This window comes from Notolepis coatsorum (genome assembly GCF_963971535.1).
Source record: "Notolepis coatsorum genome assembly, chromosome: 4".
Lineage (NCBI taxonomy): Eukaryota > Metazoa > Chordata > Actinopteri > Aulopiformes > Paralepididae > Notolepis > Notolepis coatsorum.
Window position 1 is genome coordinate 13,076,843 of NC_140168.1, and position 22,204 is coordinate 13,099,046.

Below are 22,204 nucleotides of genomic sequence, written 5' to 3' on the forward strand. Positions count from 1 at the left end.
GCAATCGAAAAAAAACTATTGTGTGTTTCATTATAATTATGTTTCAGTCTTCTCATAAAAGAAATATTCGATTTTTGGGTCTTTTCCTGCCTTTGGTCCGCTTTGCATTCACATCTCAAATGAACCGTAGCAGGGTTCACTTGCAAGAGTGAATGAGCTTTCACACCACCCCAAACCAACCGGACTATCCGAGGAAATGAACCAGGGTTCGATTAAAGCTTATTATAGTTTATCACAGTATCATGAGCATGTCTTTGTCAGTGGACACTGGACATGGGTATGGATGGCTCCAGGTGCTGCTGTGTTAAAGTGCACATCTTCAAGTCCACAAATCGGTGAATGAAAGAATGATAGGATCAAATGAAAACTACTTACTAAAAATGGATTAAAAGTACTAAAAACCAACAAAAATACCAAACACTAACAAACATTCAGCACAGACAATGGGGATGCTGACATAAAAAAAAAAAAAAAGGTAAAAAAAAAAAAAAATGTAAACAATTTTTTTTTTTTTTTTTTTTTTTAAGGTCCGGAGCTAGGAGAAAAACATCCGGGGCTAAAGCCCCGGAAGCCCAGGGCTAACGACGCCACTGGTGTGTGCGTGCACGCGCTTCTGCTCACAAAACTTTGGTTGCCCGGAGTACAATCTCGTCCCATGAGCAACGCATCGCTGTCTATATGTTGTGTATGTCATAAATGTCATTATGAATTGAAAATGGGGGACCCCAGGCACGTTGGAAGGGGGGGTGCGGGGGGTGCTGCAGCACCCCCTCTCAGTTATTGCAAAAATATATATATATAGATAATTTTTTTTTTTTTTTTTTTTTGTGTTTTTTTTTATGACAGTATTTATATATTTGTATATTATATACTGTAACTGTATAACTGTAACACTGTATATTATAAGTTTATCCTGCTCAAAGCAATTTTAATATTGTGTGTATTGAGCCGTACTGTATTGTAGCCATTCTCCAATCTGTTAAATAAAGTTTTCATTCATTCATTACACTACTGTACGTACACAATCATACGTGTAAAACCGACAAGATTGCAGCAGAGTAGATTTTCGAGTGATGACAGACTGGCACAGACTGATTGAATGACAGGTGAAACAACTAATTGTATTCACCTCCCGTCTCCCGCCCTTCCCATGCGCCACGAACCACTGAGCTACTGTGATGCAGTCAGTCGATTTGAGCTAGTAGTCAGACTTTGCTAGCACAGAATGTCTCACTCGCAGAAAAGAAAAATATAAGATTTCTTTTCTAAACGTCCCGCCGTTCCCAGTGACAGTCCCACTAAATCTGATAAACGTCAGAGAGAGACAGAGACGACAGGTTCAGCCTCAGCATCAGGTATTGAAGAGTTAACTGAGTCTGTTCCCCTATACCCCCCCTCGGGTGCCAGGGCTTCCACTGAGGGGTGATGCAAATAGGGATGGGGTGTTATGGCAGCTCATGATGGAAAGAGTGCTCACCGAGTCTGATCCCGAGTTGAAGAATTGGCTCCAAAAGAGAGACAACTGGATGTCCAACAACATCCAAAACGAAATCTTACAGCTGTTTGCCCATGATATTCAGCGACAAATTAGAGGCAAAGCATCCAAAAGCCCATTATTTGGCTTGAGCGCTGACGGAACCACTGATGTCACTCACTGGAAAAGAACAATTCTCGTGTAATATACAGTTCGCCGATGACAACTTGGAAGCTCAGAACTTTTTTTTTTTTTTTATAAATGGAAATGTATGGTTGAAACATGCAAACGTTCAAACGCACACACACTAATACGCATTGGAGGCTTTTAACCAGGGCCGGACTGGGGAAATCATTCAGGCCAGGAAATATAGTGCGAAATATAGCCCCAGTCAGGCCACTTTTTAAGCAGGGGGTCTGGGGGTCCCCCACCAGGATTTTTTTGTTACAAAGACTTCATTTCCTGCATTCTGGTGCAGGAATTTTTTTATTTGTACCCATTAAATGCCAGTGTTTGTGATGGCATCACAAATTATTGTTAAAAAACATGCTAGCATATGTATGATTAGCAACAACACCGATTTTTATGGATTTTCTGTTTTTTTGTAATTGATAAATACAATATTTTATTCAACTTCAGCCCTGATCATAACACCACATATTTTATAATTCTAACCCTTTAAATGCCAGTGTGTGTGATGGCATATATTTGCAATAAATCAAATCATGTGTCAATGATTAGCAGTTTTTTGTAAGGGTCCCGCCTCCACCAATCACATGCGGCCCCTTTGTGTGTGTGTGTGAGAGCAAGAGAGAGAGATAGTTCTCCAACTTGTGTGAGTTGCAGTGATCTCCTGGTTGTTCCCCACATAGGTTATCTAACTATTGCGCTGGTGCAACTAGAAAAAATCTAAAAGGGACATCAGCGTTGGTTTTGTCTCACAAAAAGTGTCAGTTTCTCCCCGTTGATAAAACCACGATGACCCTCTTTCATCTGGCTTTTGTTGAATCAATGTTGTCTTTTTCCGTTGTGTCATGGTTTGGTAACGTGTCTCAGACCCGTTATTGACTCCTCACAGCTAAGCTAAGCAGCTAAGGTGAGCTCTATTCTTCAGGACTGTTCCCTTACGTAGCAAATTCCAGCTCCTTTGCTCTAGCTGTCGGTTAGTGGCCCCTAGGTGGAGAACAAAACCACACAGAAATGGTTTTGTACCTGCAGCTATTGCCCTACTAAACAAAGCCAGCATGAGATAATGCACTTCACCCATGCATGACGCTTTTATCCAAAGCGACTTACAAATTTGTGAACAAGTCAGCAAGTCAAGTCAAGTCAAGTCAGTTTTATTTATATAGCACATTTACAAATGACTAACAGCCAAAACCAAAGTGCTTTACAACATGATAAAAACACATACAATGCAATAAAATACACAAAAATTACAGAAAAAGGTAAAGTACAGTACATAATTATAAGAGAGCAAGGGCAAAGTGCAATATAAAAAGTGCAATATAAAAAAAAATTGGATAAAAAGTGCAGAGTGACAGTGGACGTCATGTATAGATGCTGGGCTAGCTCTGGTCAAAGGCCTGCAGGGAGAAGAGGTGTGTTTTGAGCAGTGATTTAAAAACCTCTAGGCTCTGGGCAGATCTTATGTGGGGGGGGGGGGGGGGGGCTGTTCCGGAGCCGGGGGGCAGCAGCAGCAAAGGCTTATAAACCTGACCCTTACCTTAACCTCACTCTTTATAAACCTGACTGTTGTGAAGGGCCAGATTAAACCGAATATATATATTTATTTATATATATATATTTAATTGTATTTGTATATTCTCTAATATTCCCTGATATCCCTTGTATATTCCTTGTACAATATGCATTGAATATCCATTCTAGCCTACTGAACATCCCATAATAGTCTCCATTCTACTATTGGTCGAGACCTTGGTGCCAGGCTGCCATACCCCTCAGACCCAGTTCAAACGTACCGCTCAACATGTACGAACAAGTCCTAGTTCCGCGTAGGAATCTGGCTACCGCACCACTAATGGTACTATTTGTTCATAGTGCGTATATATACTGCGCTACTAAAGTAGGACTTCCTTTTTAGTCCAGTTTCTTACCCTCCAATAGAGTGACAGACGTAAAGCCTCCCCGCGACGCCACGTGTGGGAGTAAGGCCAAGTTCGGCCTACCATCGGTATTGAGACATCGTGTATATTAATATTTGAATAGTCATATTTGGCACTATATCGTCGAGTTGGACGTAGTCTATTAAGCTAATAATAGTCTATTCATATGTAGTGCTTCGTGCGGTGAGAATACTATCGTAGTCAGTACCCCCATCGTTTCGGGTAGAACTGGCTGCTTATCCAGGGTGGCCGACCCCATGTGAGGCTGCACCCGAGGAGCCCCAGAGCCGACGAGCGAGTGGACCTGCATACCGGATTATTCTACCGACGACAGCCCGCCTTCCCAGGCACGGATTATGCTTTGTATACAGTGATTATTCTATGGATAAAGACCAACACTGCCGTGTGTTGGAAACCCCCCCCCCCGGAGAGGACGACAGGTGAGGAGACGCTCTACACGACGAGGTCGCTTCACGTCTCTCCATCGTGGACCGGAGGAAGCCGGCCCACAGAGAGTCCAACTGCTTTCATCTGTGGATCGAGGATCGCTGAGGCACCGAGCCGCACAACCGTGGGTTCTCCCAGGATACCCTCGGCCAGACGGATACAGCCAGACTCTACCCCCCCCCCCTTCTCCAGTTGTCTTACAAGCGACCGGAATTCCCCCCTAGTGTATCCAGTTCTATAATCATTAAAGTATCATTGCTATTATTCCTTAAATATTCCAGGTTGTATATTTACCGCCTGCGCCACCAGAGATTGGACGTTCTCTATTGATATACCAACGAATACTCATTTGCCATAAAAGTGCATCCTATTTCAAATCATAAATGTAATTAAGTGATTGCTCTACATACCTTTTGCTATGTATTAATTATTATTAAACGCAGACTTTCGGTACATTTGTGTTGGATCGTTTCATCTACGTGGGAGTGTTTACCATAATTATTTATGCCTAGTACTGGGTGGCCAGAGTCTAAAGTACAAGAGGTAGTGGTAGTAAGTATCATATCTAACAATACAGTCAGGGAATTGTACCCCTCAGTTACAATTGGTCCTTCGAGCCGGAGGGTAATTAGTGTAATATTAATATAGTGTTATTAATATTGAAATGGCCTATGATGAACACTCCACGAAACGATCCTCCTAACCAACGCCCGCAGCGCGAATGACGGCTCCCTCAGTACTTAGAGGCTTACGCTGTCAGTCAACAACCTAGTCTTCTACTAACAGTAAACGCGGTAAAACTAGAAAGTAAAAGTATGTCTAACCCCAACGCCCAGACTACCCCGACCATAGAGGCCCCTACGGGTTCTAATGTAACTGACCAAGCTCACGGTGGGGACCAGTGGGAACCAGACATGACTTCACACCCCGCCAGTACTGAAGAAGTAGTCCCCGATGAGTCCCGGGAGGAATACAACGCTACCGAGAGAGAACTCGGCACGGAAGAAGACGGGGAGAGCACCGTGGAGATAGAGCTCCAAGGCTCCGCAAGGAGTACCCCGAGGGAAGGCTCCCCTATACAACCGCCTTCTCCCAGCGAGGCAGAGAGGACCCTTCAGCAGGCCTTCCTCATCAGCCTGAACGCCGCTGCTGAACGCGACCGACTGCAGATCCAGCAGCGGAGCGAAGAAGAGCATATACGTCTAGAAATAAGACGCATTCAGATGGAAGAGAATGTGGCCCGAGACCGAGCAGACAGCCAGCGAGCAGCTGCTGGTGCTCTACGGGACGCAGAGCGCGACAGACAGCAAGCGCAACTAATAGAACAGCTGATCAGACGGACAACACCCTCTCCCTCCGCCAGAGGCTCCAGGAACTCGTCTAGACACACCTCCAGGGCGGCATCCCCTAGCCGAGTAAACAACCCTGAACTTGACCAACAGACGAGGTCTATACCCCCCACAGACCACCTCCCCCCACCGGTCCAAGCGAGACCTAGCAACCAGGAAGGAGCAGCATATCCTGTGGAGAGGCTAAACCAGAGACTACAAGCACTGGATGACCTAACTGAAGACGAAGAGGAAGAGGAGGAGAACCACGCCCGACGACAGCACAGTACTCTACCGGACCAGGAGGTCCGGTACAGCCCAGGCTATACTCCCGCGGAGCTGCGCTACAGACCCCCGACTCTATACACGGGTGAGCACGACGCACGACCCGCATCGAGGAACAGCACCTGGACAAGCGGGCCATGGTACACTGCCGGTACCAGCCCATACCAAGGAGCGGGAGGAGACTCGCCTAGGAGGCCTCTCCCCCAACGCTCGCCGATGTATCCACAGTCAGCGTCATACATTGGCACGCCTATGGTACCCGACTTCACCCAAGAGAACCGGGCCCAGTATACAGAACTCCGCATGTGTCTAGAGACCATGTTGGTGGATGTATTGGATGAACGCCATAAATACGCCATCCTACTGAAGCACTTAAAGGTACCCCGCGCACATAATATAGCGCTCGCCTACGCGACTTCCACCACCCCATACACAGCAGCGCTGGTAGCATTGGACCAGAGGTATGGGCGCATATGGGATTACGTGATCCAGGAGATCCGACACATCGACCGCTTACCCCCAGCAATAGACAATCGAGCACTGGGCGACCTGTCCATCAGAGTGCAGTCCCTGGTAGGGATGTTGGGAGCGCAGAGAGAGAAGGGGAGGCATGAACTTTACGCCAACTCAAACGTGGAAAGGATCTTGGAGAAGCTGCCGCCCGCTCGACAGGAGCGTTTTAGGCGGCAGAGAGACCACCGAGACCCGAATGGCCCCGAACCGAACCTCCTCGATCTAGCAGACTTCCTGGCGAGAGAAGTCAGCAGCCTACGGCTAGATACATTCGGACGGAGCACCCCTGGCTCCAGAGAAGGAACCAGACGACTAAATGATGGAAGAAGATCGGTGACTGTGATGCACCAATCGGAGTCAGTACCGAGCAGCAGGAGCCACAGTACCCCCTCCAGACGGGGAAGTGGAAGATAGTGTGCCCCTACTGTGAGAAAGAACACTGGCTAGCGCAATGTGACTCCTTCCCCAAGCTGAACGCGGAGGAAGCAAGTCAATGGATAAAGTCCAACAAGCGCTGTTTTCGCTGTGCGCGCTCACACATGGCAGCCGAATGCCGCTTAAAGAAAAGGTGCACCAAGTGCGATGGAGCCCATCTGGACATACTTCACGACAGTAACAGACGGCGCCCTTCACCCGCACCATCCAGCAGCAAAGCGAGCGTCATGTACATCGATCCCGCCAGCAGCAGTGGAGCCCGAGTACTCCTAAAAGTAGTGCGTGTGACACTAAGCTACCAGAATAAAGTCCTGGACACTCACGCCGTCCTCGATGACGGGTCAGAGAAGACCCTTCTGCTCGCCTCCGCTGCGGCCCAGCTAGGGCTGCGGGGAAGCGAAACCCAAATGACAATTCGGACAATAAGACGAGATTTGAAGACGATAAAGGGCGAGAATGTCTCATTCTCTATCGCAGCAAGCGGCCAGCCTGAGCGACGGTACCAGATTACAGACGCTTTCACCAGCCAAGAAATAGGACTGTCGCGGTACACATACCCCGTCGCCAAGCTGATGGAGAAATATGCACATCTGCGCAAGTTACCGATCCCGCTCATAGACAATGCTATGCCGACCCTGTTGATAGGCTCCGACCATGCAGACCTCATTGTCCCGATAGACCGGGTTCATACCGGACCCCGAGGCTGTCCTGCAGCAGTCGAGACCCGTTTGGGATGGACTCTCCAAGGCCCGCTCACCAAATCTCTCAACCGAAGTACAGCCACTAGATGTCTCCACTCCCGAGTCACAGAGGGAGAAACCGCACTCCTGCAACACGTAGAGCGGCTATGGACCTTGGAACAAATGCCCTTTAAGAACGGAAAGAAAGACATTCGCTCTAAAGATGACATTTACGCCATTCACCTCCTCGAGACAGGGACCAAGAGAGTCCCGGTCAACGGCGTGTTGAGATACGCCACGCCACTCCTGCGGCGAGAAGGAATGCCTACTTTCCACGCCAAGACAGACGCCACAGAACGGTACCTGCTGAACACGGAGCGGCGCTTAGCCAAGAACCCCGCCCAAGAGAGTGTATACCGCGCTGAGATTGAGAAGCTCATCACAGCGGGACACGTCACAAAGATGGACATTAAAGAGGCTGACCAGACCACTGAATCGTGGTACGTGCCTCACCACAAGGTCCATCACAACGGTAAAGACCGCATAGTATTTAACTGCAGCTACCAGATCGGATCCCAAAATCTGAATAAAGAGTTACTGCCCGGTCCCACACTCGGCCCCTCCCTACTCGGCGTTCTACTCCGCTTCCGCCAGGAAAAGGTGGCCATCAGCGGGGACATTAAAGGAATGTTCCTGCAGGTGAGATTAGTAGAGGAGGACAAGCCCCTGTTACGGTTCCTATGGAGAGAGAAGCCAGGAGATGAGCACCCAGCCATCTACCAATGGGAAGTCCTCCCCTTCGGAACGACGTGCACCCCCTGCTGTGCTACATTTGCACTACAGAAACATGTAGCAGAGGACCCAGCAGCGGACGAAGAGGTCCGACACAGCGTAAAGAACAGCTTCTACGTAGACAACTGTCTACAAAGCCTTTCAACCCAGGAAGAAGCCGAGGCTCTCCTGATTAAACTCCGCGCCTCATTGATCAAAGGCGGCTTTGATCTCAGGCAGTGGGCCAGCAGCGATCCGCAAGTACTGCGCAGCCTCTCCTCCGAGGACAAGGCAGCCAGCAGAGAGACCTGGATGGCTACAATCCCGGGAGAAGCCCAGGAGATGACCCTGGGATTGGTGTGGCGATTCAAAACAGATTCGCTTCACTACAGACACAAGCCCCTGACTACGGAGCAGGGAAGGCCGGCGGCGGCGCCGACCACCAGACGGAGTGTGTACACAACACTCGCCCGACAATATGACCCGCTAGGATGTATTCTACCGTACACCACCAGGGCAAAAATGATTGTACGAGCATTGTGGGACAAGGACCAGGGCTGGGACGACCCCATTCCCGCACACCTTGCATCCACCTGGAGAGAGTGGGAGATGGAGCTCCACTCACTCCCAGGCGTTAATATGCGCCGAAGCTACTTCCCACCCACGGTGAGGCCAGAGACATGTAAAATGGACTTACACGTCTTCAGTGACGCCTCAGAGGTCGCATACGGATCAGTAGCCTACTTGCGGGCCCAAGAAGAGGGGGGAGAGATCTACACAGCATTTGTCCTCGCCCGCTCGAGAATAGCCCCACGCAAGCAACAATCTATCCCACGTCTAGAGCTCTGCGCAGCCCTAGCCGGAGCGCACCTAGCCACGCTCATCCAACGTGAGCTCACCATACCGGTGTCTAGAACAATCCTGTGGTCAGATTCCACGACAGTACTCGCCTGGATCAAATCGGACTCATGCAAGTACAAAGTCTTCGTGGGAGTCAGAGTCACCGAGATTCAAGACTTAACCGAAGAGTTAACCGGAGAAACAGAGTGGCGCTACGTTGATACAAAACAGAACCCAGCTGACGTCATCACCCGGGGAATGCCCCTAGATGACCTCACCCGTCGCAATGTCTACAGTGACGGCCCAGCATTCCTAAAGCTCCCGGAAGGAGAGTGGCCCACGCCTATCCCGAGGGAAGCCAGTCAAGAGGAGGCTGAGAATAAGAAACCTATGTTCTGTGGATTGAGCACTGTTATCTCCGCAGACCCCAACATAGATGATTGCACTACCATAGAGAGTGCACAACAAAGGACATTCCTACTGCACTACCTACCGTCTCTACAGACCCGCCAGAAGTGGGTAAAGGAGAGAGACAATTTGACAGAAGGAACAGTCGTCATGATTATTGATCAATCACTGCCCAGAGCTATGTGGCCGGCCGGCCGCGTAAGCAAAGTGATCACCGGTGCCGACGGCAAGGTCCGAGCAGCTGAAGTGCTTGTCCAGGGTCGCACTTACACCCGTCCCGTGGCGAGGCTCATAGAACTGCCCCGACTCCCAGACACAATCGATGATGACCATGACCCTATAACCCTATGACTTTGTGAAGTTGACTGACCCCTACAGCAAACCCTTATGTGTAAATAGACAACGCGATTAATCTGTCTCTGCTTAACTGATTAGGTCTGGGACCAATCAGGGGGTGGCTGTTGTGAAGGGCCAGATTAAACCGAATATATATATTTATTTATATATATATATTTAATTGTATTTGTATATTCTCTAATATTCCCTGATATCCCTTGTATATTCCTTGTACAATATGCATTGAATATCCATTCTAGCCTACTGAACATCCCATAATAGTCTCCATTCTACTATTGGTCGAGACCTTGGTGCCAGGCTGCCATACCCCCCAGACCCAGTTCAAACGTACCGCTCAACATGTACGAACAAGTCCTAGTTCCGCGTAGGAATCTGGCTACCGCACCACTAATGGTACTATTTGTTCATAGTGCGTATATATACTGCGCTACTAAAGTAGGACTTCCTTTTTAGTCCAGTTTCTTACCCTCCAATAGAGTGACAGACGTAAAGCCTCCCCGCGACGCCACGTGTGGGAGTAAGGCCAAGTTCGGCCTACCATCGGTATTGAGACATCGTGTATATTAATATTTGAATAGTCATATTTGGCACTATATCGTCGAGTTGGACGTAGTCTATTAAGCTAATAATAGTCTATTCATATGTAGTGCTTCGTGCGGTGAGAATACTATCGTAGTCAGTACCCCCATCGTTTCGGGTAGAACTGGCTGCTTATCCAGGGTGGCCGACCCCATGTGAGGCTGCACCCGAGGAGCCCCAGAGCCGACGAGCGAGTGGACCTGCATACCGGATTATTCTACCGACGACAGCCCCGCCTTCCCAGGCACGGATTATGCTTTGTATACAGTGATTATTCTATGGATAAAGACCAACACTGCCGTGTGTTGGAAACCCCCCCCCCGGAGAGGACGACAGGTGAGGAGACGCTCTACACGACGAGGTCGCTTCACGTCTCTCCATCGTGGACCGGAGGAAGCCGGCCCACAGAGAGTCCAACTGCTTTCATCTGTGGATCGAGGATCGCTGAGGCACCGAGCCGCACAACCGTGGGTTCTCCCAGGATACCCTCGGCCAGACGGATACAGCCAGACTCTACGCCCCCCCCCCCCTTCTCCAGTTGTCTTACAAGCGACCGGAATTCCCCCCTAGTGTATCCAGTTCTATAATCATTAAAGTATCATTGCTATTATTCCTTAAATATTCCAGGTTGTATATTTACCGCCTGCGCCACCAGAGATTGGACGTTCTCTATTGATATACCAACGAATACTCATTTGCCATAAAAGTGCATCCTATTTCAAATCATAAATGTAATTAAGTGATTGCTCTACATACCTTTTGCTATGTATTAATTATTATTAAACGCAGACTTTCGACTTGGTACATTTGTGTTGGATCGTTTCATCTACGTGGGAGTGTTTACCATAATTATTTATGCCTAGTACTGGGTGGCCAGAGTCTAAAGTACAAGAGGTAGTGGTAGTAAGTATCATATCTAACAATACAGTCAGGGAATTGTACCCCTCAGTTACACTGACCCTTACCTTAACCCTAACCTTATGGGTTGACAATGGCACAGGAGGTAGAGTAGTCATCTGGTAATCGGAAGGTTCCCGGTTAGATTCCGGCTCCTCCTGGCAGCGTGTCAATGTGTCCTTGAGCAAGACACCTAACCCCTAACTGCTCCCGATGAGCAGGTTGGCACCTTGCATGGTCGCCTCCACCATTGGTGTGTGAGTGACCGGGTGAATGTAAGTCATCCATTGTAAAGCACTTTGGATAAAAGTGCCATATAATTGAACGTGCAGTCCATAACCTTAACCTCAGATCAGTGAAGACCTCACTCCCCACGCTAACCTAAAATAGAGATGAACAAATATTTTGGAGATCACACATTTTGAAGATATAGCACTTAGAAAAATATATACATATATATATTATTATTATTATATATTTCTTTTTCATCTTGCGGCTTGGCCATTTAGGGATAACCATGAGTTGCTGTCTTACCACGTCAAAGCAACCATTTGCATGAACGCTCCAGTGACGTTTGCGTTCTAACATTCCAACTTTCGGGAATCTCATGGCATGCACTGTCCACACACGAAACGCATGGTGGTTGCCATGGCAACATTACCAAAATTCTTGGCAGCCATCCCACGGCGCAGTGCCAGGGGAGATTACCAGGATTCTCTCTCTCTCTCTCTCTCTCTCTCTCTCTCTCTCTCTCTCTCTCTCTCTCTCTCTCTCTCTCTCTCTCTCTCTCTCTCTCTCTCTCTCTCTCTCTCTGTCTTCTTTCTTTCTCTCTCTCTCCCCGTCTTCTTCCTCTCCCCCTCTCTCCTGTATTCTTTCTCTCTCCCTGTCTTCTCCCCCCTCTCTCTCTCTTTCTTTCTCCCTCTCCTGTATTCTTTCTCTCTCTCCCCTGTCTTCTTTCTCTCTCTCTCCCCGTCTTCTTCCTCTCCCCCTCTCTCCTGTATTCTTTCTCTCTCCCTGTCTTCTCCCCCCTCTCTCTCTCTTTCTTTCTCTCTCTCCTGTATTCTTCCTCTCTCTTCACTGTCTTCTTCCTCTCTCTCCCCTCTCTTCTTCCTCTCTCCCACTGTTTCTCTCTCTCTCCCACTGTCTTCTTCCTCTCTCTCCCCTGTCTTCTTCCTCTCTCCCACTGTTTCTCTCTCTCTCCCCTCTGTCTTCTTCCTCTCTCCTACTGTTTCTCTCTATCTCCCCCCTCTCTCTCCCCTGTCTTCTTCCTCTCTCTCCCCTGTCTTCTTCCTCTCTCCCACTGGTTCTCTCTCTTTCCCCCCTCTCTCTCCCCTGTCTTCTTCCTCTCTCTCCCCTGTCTCTCCCCCCTGTTTTCTTCCTCTCTCCCCTGTCTTCCTCTTTCTCTCCCCTGTCTCCCCCGCCCTCTCTCTCTCCCCTGTCTTCTTCCTCTCTCTCCCCTGTCTCTCTCCCCTGTCTTCTTCCTCTCTCCCCTGTCTTCCTCTTTCTCTCCCCTGTCTCCCCCGCCCTCTCTCTCTCCCCTGTCTTCTTCCTCTCTCTCCCCCCGCCCTCTCTCTCTCCCCTGTCTTCTTCCTCTCTCTCCCCTGTCTTCTTCCTCTCTCCCCTGTCTTCCTCTTTCTCTCCCCTGTCTCCCCCCTCTCTCTCCCCTGTCTTCTTCCTCTCTCGCCTGTCTTCCTCTTTCTCTCCCCTGTCTTCCCCCCATCTCTCTCCCCTGTCTTCTTCCTCTCTCTCCCCTGTCTTCTTCCTCTCTCTCCCCTGTCTTCTTCCTCTCTCTCCCCTGTCTTCTTCCTCTCTCTCCCCTGTCTTCTTCCTCTCTCCCCTGTCTTCCTCTTTCTCTCCCCTGTCTCCCCCCTCTCTCTCCCCTGTCTTCTTCCTCTCTCGCCTGTCTTCCTCTTTCTCTCCCCTGTCTTCCCCCCCTCTCTCTCCCCTGTCTTCTTCCTCTCTCTCCCCTGTCTTCTTCCTCTTTCTCCTCTGTCTTCTTCCCCTCTCTCTCTCTCCACCCCTGTCTTCATATCTCCCCCTGTCTTCCTCTCTCTCCTCCATGTCTTCCTCCCCCCCTGTCTTCCTCCCCCCCCCCAGGCACGTTGGAAGGGGGGGTGCGGGGGGTGTTGCAGCACCCCCCCTCAGTTATTGCAAACAAATATATATATATATCATTTTTTTTTTTTTTTTTTTTTTTATGTTTTTTTTATGACAGTATTTATATATTTGTATATTATATACTGTAACTGTATAACTGTAACACTGTATATTATAAGTTTATCCTGCTCAAAGCAGTTCACCATTTTAATATTGTGTGTATTGAGCCGTACATATTGTAGCCATTCCCCAATCTGTTAAATAAAGTTTTCATTCATTCATTACACTACTGTACGTACACAATCATACGTGTAAAACCGACAAGATTGCAGCAGAGTAGATTTTCGGGTGATGACAGACTGTCACAGACTGATTGAATGACAGGTGAAACAACTAATTGTATTCACCTCCCGTCTCCCGCCCTTCCCATGCGCCACGAACCACTGAGCTACTGTGATGCAGTCAGTCGATTTGAGCTAGTAGTCAGACTTTGCTAGCACAGAATGTCTCACTTGCAGAAAAGAAAAATATCAGATTTATTTTCTAAACGTCCCGCCGGTCCCAGTGATGGTCCCACTAAATCTGATAAACGTCAGAGAGAGACAGAGACGACAGGTTCAGCCTCTGCATCAGGTATTGAAGAGTTAACTGAGTCTGTTCCCCTATACCCCCCCTCGGGCGCCAGGGGCTTCCACTGAAGGGTGATGCAAATAGGGATGGGGTGTTATGGCAGCTCATGATGGAAAGAGTGCTCGCCGAGTCTGATCCCGAGTTGAAGAATTGGCTCCAAAAGAGAGACAACTGGATGTCCAACAACATCCAAAACGAAATCTTACAGCTGTTTGCCCATGATATTCAGCGACAAATTAGAGGCAAAGCATCCAAAAGCCCATTCTTTGGCTTGAGCGCTGACGGAACCACTGATGTCACTCACTGGAAAAGAGCAATTCTCGTGTAATATACAGTTCGCCGATGACAACTTGGAAGCTCAGAACTTTCTTTTTTTTTTTTTATAAATGGAAATGTATGGTTGAAACATGCAAACGTTCAAACGCACACACACTAATAAGCATTGGAGGCTTTTAACCAGGGCCGGACTGGGGAAATCATTCAGGCCAGGAAATATAGTGCAAAATATAGCCCCAGTCAGGCCACTTTTTAAGCAGGGGGTCTGGGGGTCCCCCACCAGCATTTTTTTTGTTACAAAGACTTCATTTCCTGCATTCTGGTGTAGGAATTTTTTTATTTGTACCCTTTAAATGCCAGTGTTTGTGATGGCATCACAAATTATTGTTAAAAAACATGCTAGCATATGTATGATTAGCAACAACACCGATTTTTATGGATTTTCAGTTTTTTTGTAATTGATAAATACAATATTTTATTCAACTTCAGCCCTGATCATAACACCACATATTCATTTTATAATTCTAACCCTTTAAATGCCAGTGTGTGTGATGGCATATATTTGCAATAAATCAAATCATGTGTCAATGATTAGCAGTTTTTTGTAAGAGTCCCGCCTCCACCAATTACATGCGGCTCCCTTTGTGTGTGTGTGTGAGAGCAAGAGAGAGAGAGAGAGAGAGAGAGAGAGAGAGAGAGAGAGAGAGAGAGAGAGAGAGAGAGAGAGAGAGAGAGAGAGAGAGAGAGAGAGAAAGAGATAGTTCTCCAACTTGTGTGAGTTGCAGTGGCCTGACTGCAAAAAAAGAAAAAAAAAAACGTTTTATTTTTTGGATTTTTTATCTTTAATTTTTTTTTATCATCTGGCGACCCCCCCGCGGCGGCTCAAAGGCTGCACCCCCTACCGATTTAAAGTTCCAACGTGCCTGGACCCTGATGTAAACACAACGAAAGTATTTCTCTGGTCTGCATCCCCTTAACAATTGTGTGTATTGAGCTGTACTGTACTGTACCCATTCTGCAATCTGTTAATAAAAATGTTCAATCAATCAATCAATCACTATATATTTGTTATTTATTTTTGGTATAGTGCTTAACAAGCATAATTTTATGTTGCCCAGTTGTAGCCTGTTGAGGGGCAATACATATCAAAAGTTCCAAAACATCTATTGTGTTTGTATTTGTATGATCCACTATATAAACATAGTAATTATAATATCTATGTTTATATAGTGGATCATACAAATACAAACACAACCTAGTAATTATAATATCTTTCCACTTAATGTCTCTGCCAAGGCTACATTCCTTCCAGGAAATATACCAATGGTAGAACACTTTAGATGTCTTGGAGTTGAAATATTCCCTACTATATGCCAAACGGTGAAGTATAATTATACAAGACTCCAAGATAGGATCACAAATGACTTTGACAGGTGGTCAAAACTAAAAAACTCAGTACAGTACCGAGTATCAATAGTTAAGATGGATGTTTTACCTAGAATCAACTTCTTTAGCTCAATGTTACCGTTACCTCCCCCCCCTGCTGGTTACTGGACAAAATTGCACTCCACCGCATATACATTTATTTGGAACAACAAACCTCCACGAATAAAAAGATCCACTGCACAGAGAAACAAAGCCGACGGAGGTTTAGCATTTCCAGACTTCTACCACTATTTTAAAGCGTTCTCTTTAAGACCACTGATCACCTGGTTTGATTCTCAAGCATCTGTATCCTGGAGAACATTAGAAGAAAACATAGTGGCACCACATAGACTGCAGGATATAGTATACACCAAATTATCAATTAAGCAATGCGACTTGAAATTTGGCCCTCTTATTACACATGTGATTCGTATATGGCGTGACACACAGAACAAATGTACTAACCAACATAAATGGCATAGCCATTCTCCCCTATTCAATAACAATGCACTCCTTATTGCACAACGACCTATCAGATATCCCAAATGGGAAAAGCAGGGCATACATACATTGGGAGATATCTTCAACGAACAGGGTTTTTGTAGCTATCAAGATATTCATAACAAATGTAACCTCACCAGCTCCACTTATTATTTCTATATACAGTTATTAGCAACTTTGAAGACTCATGGAGTCCCATTAAAGATACCACTTGAGCACCACAGATATCACAAATTATTTTATGAAAGGGAGACATCGAGAGGCTTCGTATCTGACTTTTATCATCACTTACTTACGTCTTCGTATGGAATCCTTCCCCTAGACTCAGTTTGGAGGAAGGATATACCAGACTTGGAAGTAGACTTTGATTGGCATGAAGTCTGGGCCAACGTTCGACTAGCGTCACACAACCCGGATCATCAACAGATTAATCTTAATTTTATTCATAGGACTTACCTGACTCCTATAAAATTGAACCGAATGGGGCTTAAACAAGACTCTCTATGCTCCTTGTGTCTAAGGGGTGATATCGGTACATTTATGCATATGTATTGGGAATGCCCCCCTGTTAAGATATTCTGGGAAGAAGTAAACACGCAATTATCAGAATTTTTATTTCTGACCATACCTGTACTGCCTTCTGTATTGTTGTTGAATGATGTTTCTCAGTTAGCAGCCTCTAAACAGCTAAAGAGACAAATTTTGTATGGCTGCCAAAAAGCTGATAGCATCACGCTGGATTCAACCGGATAAAATGTGCCGGAAGGTATGGGTTCTTACCTATCTCGGTGTGATTTATCTAGAGATATCTACCGCAAGAATTTTAGGTATCAATGAAGCCAGCATTGCAATCTGGTTAGAGGTGGTGGAGAGAATAAAGGTTAGCATATGAATTGTAATCCCTGGTTAGAAACGAAATAATGGATGGATTATCCAAGGGGGGTCCTGAGGGGGCGGGAAGAAGAACGAGCAAGAGCATTATGTATGTATTGTATTGTATTGTAAGTATTATGTATATATCTCGTAACCTACATTTATATTGATTCAAATACTGGACTGTATAGTCCTGTGATTTATTGTGGATATTTACTGTTAATGTTTGTGTGTCTAATATCTACCATAATTTTCGGACTATAAGGCGCACCTGAATATAAGCCGCAGCAGCTAAATTGAATGATGTGTACATATATAAACCGCACTGGACTATAAACCGCAGGTGTTTTAATGTTTAATTACCATATGTAAGGGTTCGTGCACAGAGGGGATTGTCGGCAAAGAGATGGCTGTTTGAGGAAGCTCCCATTTATTAACATTTCACACACATAGCGTTTCAGACACACAAACTTTGCAACTTTCAAACTTAAACGGTGCGCTCAAATAACAAATAACAACACTATAGTAACAAATATATATATATATATGTAACGGATGGTATCGTGAAGCGCAGTCAAGAAGGGCTGTGGTGAGTAGCGGTGCTATGGGTTAAACTCACTCTCACATCCTCAAAAGACAGATAGACATGTTGCGAAGTAGTGAATTCACCTCTTGGTAGAGCGGTCTGTGTTGTTGCCTGCGGTGTGGGAGGCCGGGGTTCGACTCCCACTCGGGGCATCGAAGTGCCTTGGGTGGAGTGGAGTGAGTTTGAGAGGGTGAGTGTAACGGATGGTATCGTGAAGCGCAGTCAAGAAGGGCTGGGGTGAGTAGCGGTGCTATGGGTTAAACTCACTCTCACATCCTCAAAAGACAGATAGACACGTTGCGAAGTAGTGAATTCACCTCTTGGTATAGCGGTAATATATATCAACAATAACAGTGAAGTAAACATCTCACGTGAATAATTTAATGAATGTCTCGACTCGAGGCGAGTGAATGAATGTCCGTGAAAACCAAGATGGCCGCTCAGCAATACCATAACGGAGCAAGGCATATCCAGTTGGATACTGGTAAGGCGCTGCCCTCTAGTGGCCGGCGATAAACCCTTCATGTAACCTGTGAAATCATTAGATTTAGGAGGTCCCCTAGCGGCCGTTAGCTGTAAAAATCCATAGATTAGCCGCACCGTTATATAAGCCGCAGGGTCGGAAAATGGGAAAAAAGGTGCGGCTTATAGTCAGAAAATTACGGTACATACATGGCATTTGATTGGAGGCTAGTCTCACTTTGTCCCACAGCAACATTACAATAGTTTAGATTTGTGTACGTTGTTTGTTAAAAATGTACTTGAAAGTAACGCAATAGTTACTTTCTGAAGTAACTAGTTACTTTTATAATTTGTAACTGAGTAAGTAATTTAGTTACTTTTTGGAAGAAGTAACTAGTAACTGTAACTAGTAACTTTTTTAAAGTAACTTGCCCAACACAAACTAGAGAACAAAGGTTGATGGCTGGAGATTAGCCAACAAAACCACCCATGTGATTCTAATGTAAATGTGACTCTGCTCCCAAACTCAGAAAAAAACTGCCTTTTTTAAACTATTTAGAGATAATATAACTGTTAGCTGTTACAGTAAATATGTTCTTAAACATTCAAACTGTGATACTATGATTTTTTTTTATATATAAATAAATAAAACATTTCATACAATTTCTCACAATCTGATTGAGCCGGGTCAGATATTAACAAGGCAACACATGCTGTTATATACATTCACAAGGCAACACATGCTGTTATCTACATTGACTAGGCAACGCATGCTGTTACAGTATCTACATTAACAAGGCAACATACACTGTTAATTATAGGCAACGCACACTTTCACACAAACAAAAAAAAAGATGGCCGACGGCATGAAGTGCTGAGCTGCACTCTGCCCTATACCTCCCTAATATGCCTTTACACTTAGTTTGATCATTGTTTGACATTTATTTTTTCAAACTGGATTCGCCTGCGGAGGAAACGGTGGGGAATTTGGAAGCATTCATTGACAAATTATTTCATAAAGACGAAATGCCGGGACAGGCGGACAAACACCTTCGGAGCCAGATGGGCTCCAGCAACAAGGAAGACGCGTCTGACATCCGTGAGTCTCTATCATCCATACATCAACAACTCAAGAAGCTTGACTTGCTTGAACAATTAACAACCGATGTTAATGAATTAAAAGCCACCGTGGAGTTCAACAACTCTTTAATTGAAGTGTTAAAGGCTGACAACGCCTCACTCAGGATCTAGGTTAACAGCCTCAAGCGTCTAACAGCTGAACTTCGGAAGGATACTATTATCATGGCAAAGGACATTCTCGATCTACAATGCAGGAGCATGAGGGACAATATCATAATACATGGACTTTCAGAAGTCCCAAATGAAACTTACCAGAAATCCGAGGGTCTTCAAAGGAGTTCTTAGTCACAAATTTGAAAATGAAGTCGGAGGAAGCCAAAGGGATTTGCTTCTCCAGAGTGCATCGCCTGGGGAAAGCTAGAGGAGACCAGCAGAGGCCCTGTCCGATCGTGGCCAAAGTCACAGACTCCAGGATGAAGTACGCTGTCATGTCCAAGGGTAAAGAGCTAAAAAACACCAACTACTCCGTCAGTGATCAATTTCCATTTAAGATCATGAGTAGGAGGAGGCTGCTTTACCCGACTCTGACAGAGGCTAGAAAGAACAAGAAGAACGCCTGTCTCATCGTTGATCGACTCTACATCGATCGATGGCAACTTGTATAGAAATCCTCGGATAACATACTGGCTGAGCGGTGGCGACGACAACATCTTCCATGATGCTCAGGAGATTCTACCGAATATCCAGAATGTTTCCCCAGCTGCTGTCAACATTGAAGCAGGAGGATTACACTAGTAGTGTGTTTTGTTTGCAGCATGGCTCCACAATCATCATCAATCAATCATCAATACATCAGAGTGTCAACATTGCCGTGACTACCTAGGACGGGATGGGAATGTATGTATGTATATGTATGTATATACGTGTATATATGTGAATTAGGGATGTCCGATATTGTCGGCCTACCGATATTATTGGCCGATGTTGGCATCAAAATGTGATATCGGAAAATATCGATATCGGTTTTTTAATTTTTTTTTTACATTTCTATAACCTTTATTTACCCAGGCAAGCAAGTAAGAACAAATTCTGATTTTATTTATTGTCAAAAGTATGCATAATCTTGTGTTAATTCCACAACAAGAGATATGTAATGTTAATTACCTAAAATTATTCCGTTTTTTTTGGGGGGGGGGGGAACCCTGCATATATCGGTTTCGGTTGATATCGGTATCGGAAATTGTCTGTCTGTCTGTCTGTCTGTCTGTCTGTCTGTCTGTCTGTCTGTCTGTCTGTCTGTCTGTCTGTCTGTCTGTCTGTCTGTCTGTCTGTCTGTCTGTCTGTCTGTCTGTCTGTCTGTCTGTCTGTCTGTCTGTCTGTCTGTCTGTCTGTCTGTCTGTCTGTCTGTCTGTCTGTCTGTCTGTCTGTCTGTCTGTCTGTCTGTCTGTCTGTCTGTCTGTCTGTCTGTCTGTCTGTCTGTCTGTCTGTCTGTCTGTCTGTCTGTCTGTCTGTCTGTCTGTCTGTCTGTCTGTCTGTCTGTCTGTCTGTCTGTCTGTCTGTCTGTCTGTCTGTCTGTCTGTCTGTCTGTCTGTCTGTCTGTCTGTCTGTCTGTCTGTCTGTCTGCCTGCCTGCCTGCCTGCCTGCCTGCCTGCCTGCCTGCCTGCCTGCCTGCCTGTCTGCCTGCCTGCCTGCCTGCCTGCCTGCCTGCCTGCCTGCCTGTCTGTCTGTCTGTCTGTCTGCCTGTCTGTCTGTCTGTCTGTCTGTCTGTCTGTCTGTCTGTCTGTCTGTCTGTCTGCCTGCCTGCCTGCCTGCCTGCCTGCCTGCCTGCCTGCCTGCCTGCCTGCCTGCCTGCCTGCCTGCCTGCCTGTCTGTCTGTCTGTCTGTCTGTCTGTCTGTCTGTCTGTCTGTCTGTCTGTCTGTCTGTCTGTCTGTCTGTTTGCCTGTCGGTTGTCTGTCCGCTGGTTGGTCTTGTCCGTGGCTCTTGCTTGCAACCCCTTGATATTCACTCTGATGTCTACTTTCCATGTTACCAATTTACTAGGATAGTTGTGTATGAATGGTGACGATGATGATGAATACTCATCCCTGATAGAGGGTGAGAATTTGAACGAAACCTCCACGAATTTTGATTACGAGAGTCTAGAATTTTAAACGTTTGAGTGATGTCCGATATTATCGCCCTACCGATATTATCGGCCGATATCGGCATTAAAATGTGATATCGGAAAATATCTGTATCGGTTTAAAAAAAAAAAAAAATCTATTTGATTTTTGATTTGTTTTGCATTTCTATAACCTTTATTTACCCAGGCAAGCAAGTAAGAACAAATTCTGATTTTATTTATTGTCAAAAGTATGCATAATGTTGTGTTAATTCCACAACTCAACTATATGAACAGAAAAAATAAGAGTGGAGGAGGAGTGGCTGTGTATGTGGATAATAACTTGAATTATAAGATTGTAGAAAGAATGACAAATGTGATTGATAATTTATTAGAATGTATAACAATAGAAATATGTGTAGAAAAAAAGAAAAATATAATTGTGAGCTGTATATATAGAGCACCAGGTTCAAATATTGAAGTTTTCAAGGACTGGATGGAAGAAATGTATATAAACAATAATCAAAAGGCTATTTTCATCTGTGGGGATTTTAACATTGATCTTTTAAATCCAATCAAACATAAAATGACTGAGGCATTCATCAACACATTGTATAGTTTGAGCCTTTATCCAAAAATCACAAGACCCAGCCGAATCACATCCCATTGTGCCACTCTGATAGACAATATATTTACGAACATTATAGAAAACAATACAGTGAGTGGATTACTAATAAATTACATCAGCGACCATTTACCAGTTTTTACAGTTTATGACAACAACTACACAGAAAACAAGCAGGACAATAAACTACAATTTAAACGAGTAAGGACTGAAGAATCAATGAATGCTTTCAAAAATGATTTGCTACTACAAAATTGGGAGATAGTATATAAAGAGGAAGACACTGATAAAGCATATGAAACATTCTTATCTATATTTAACTTATTATATCACAAACATTGTCCAATAAAAGAATATAGCAGTAAACATAAACACTCAGACAGCCCATGGATCACAAGGGGATTACA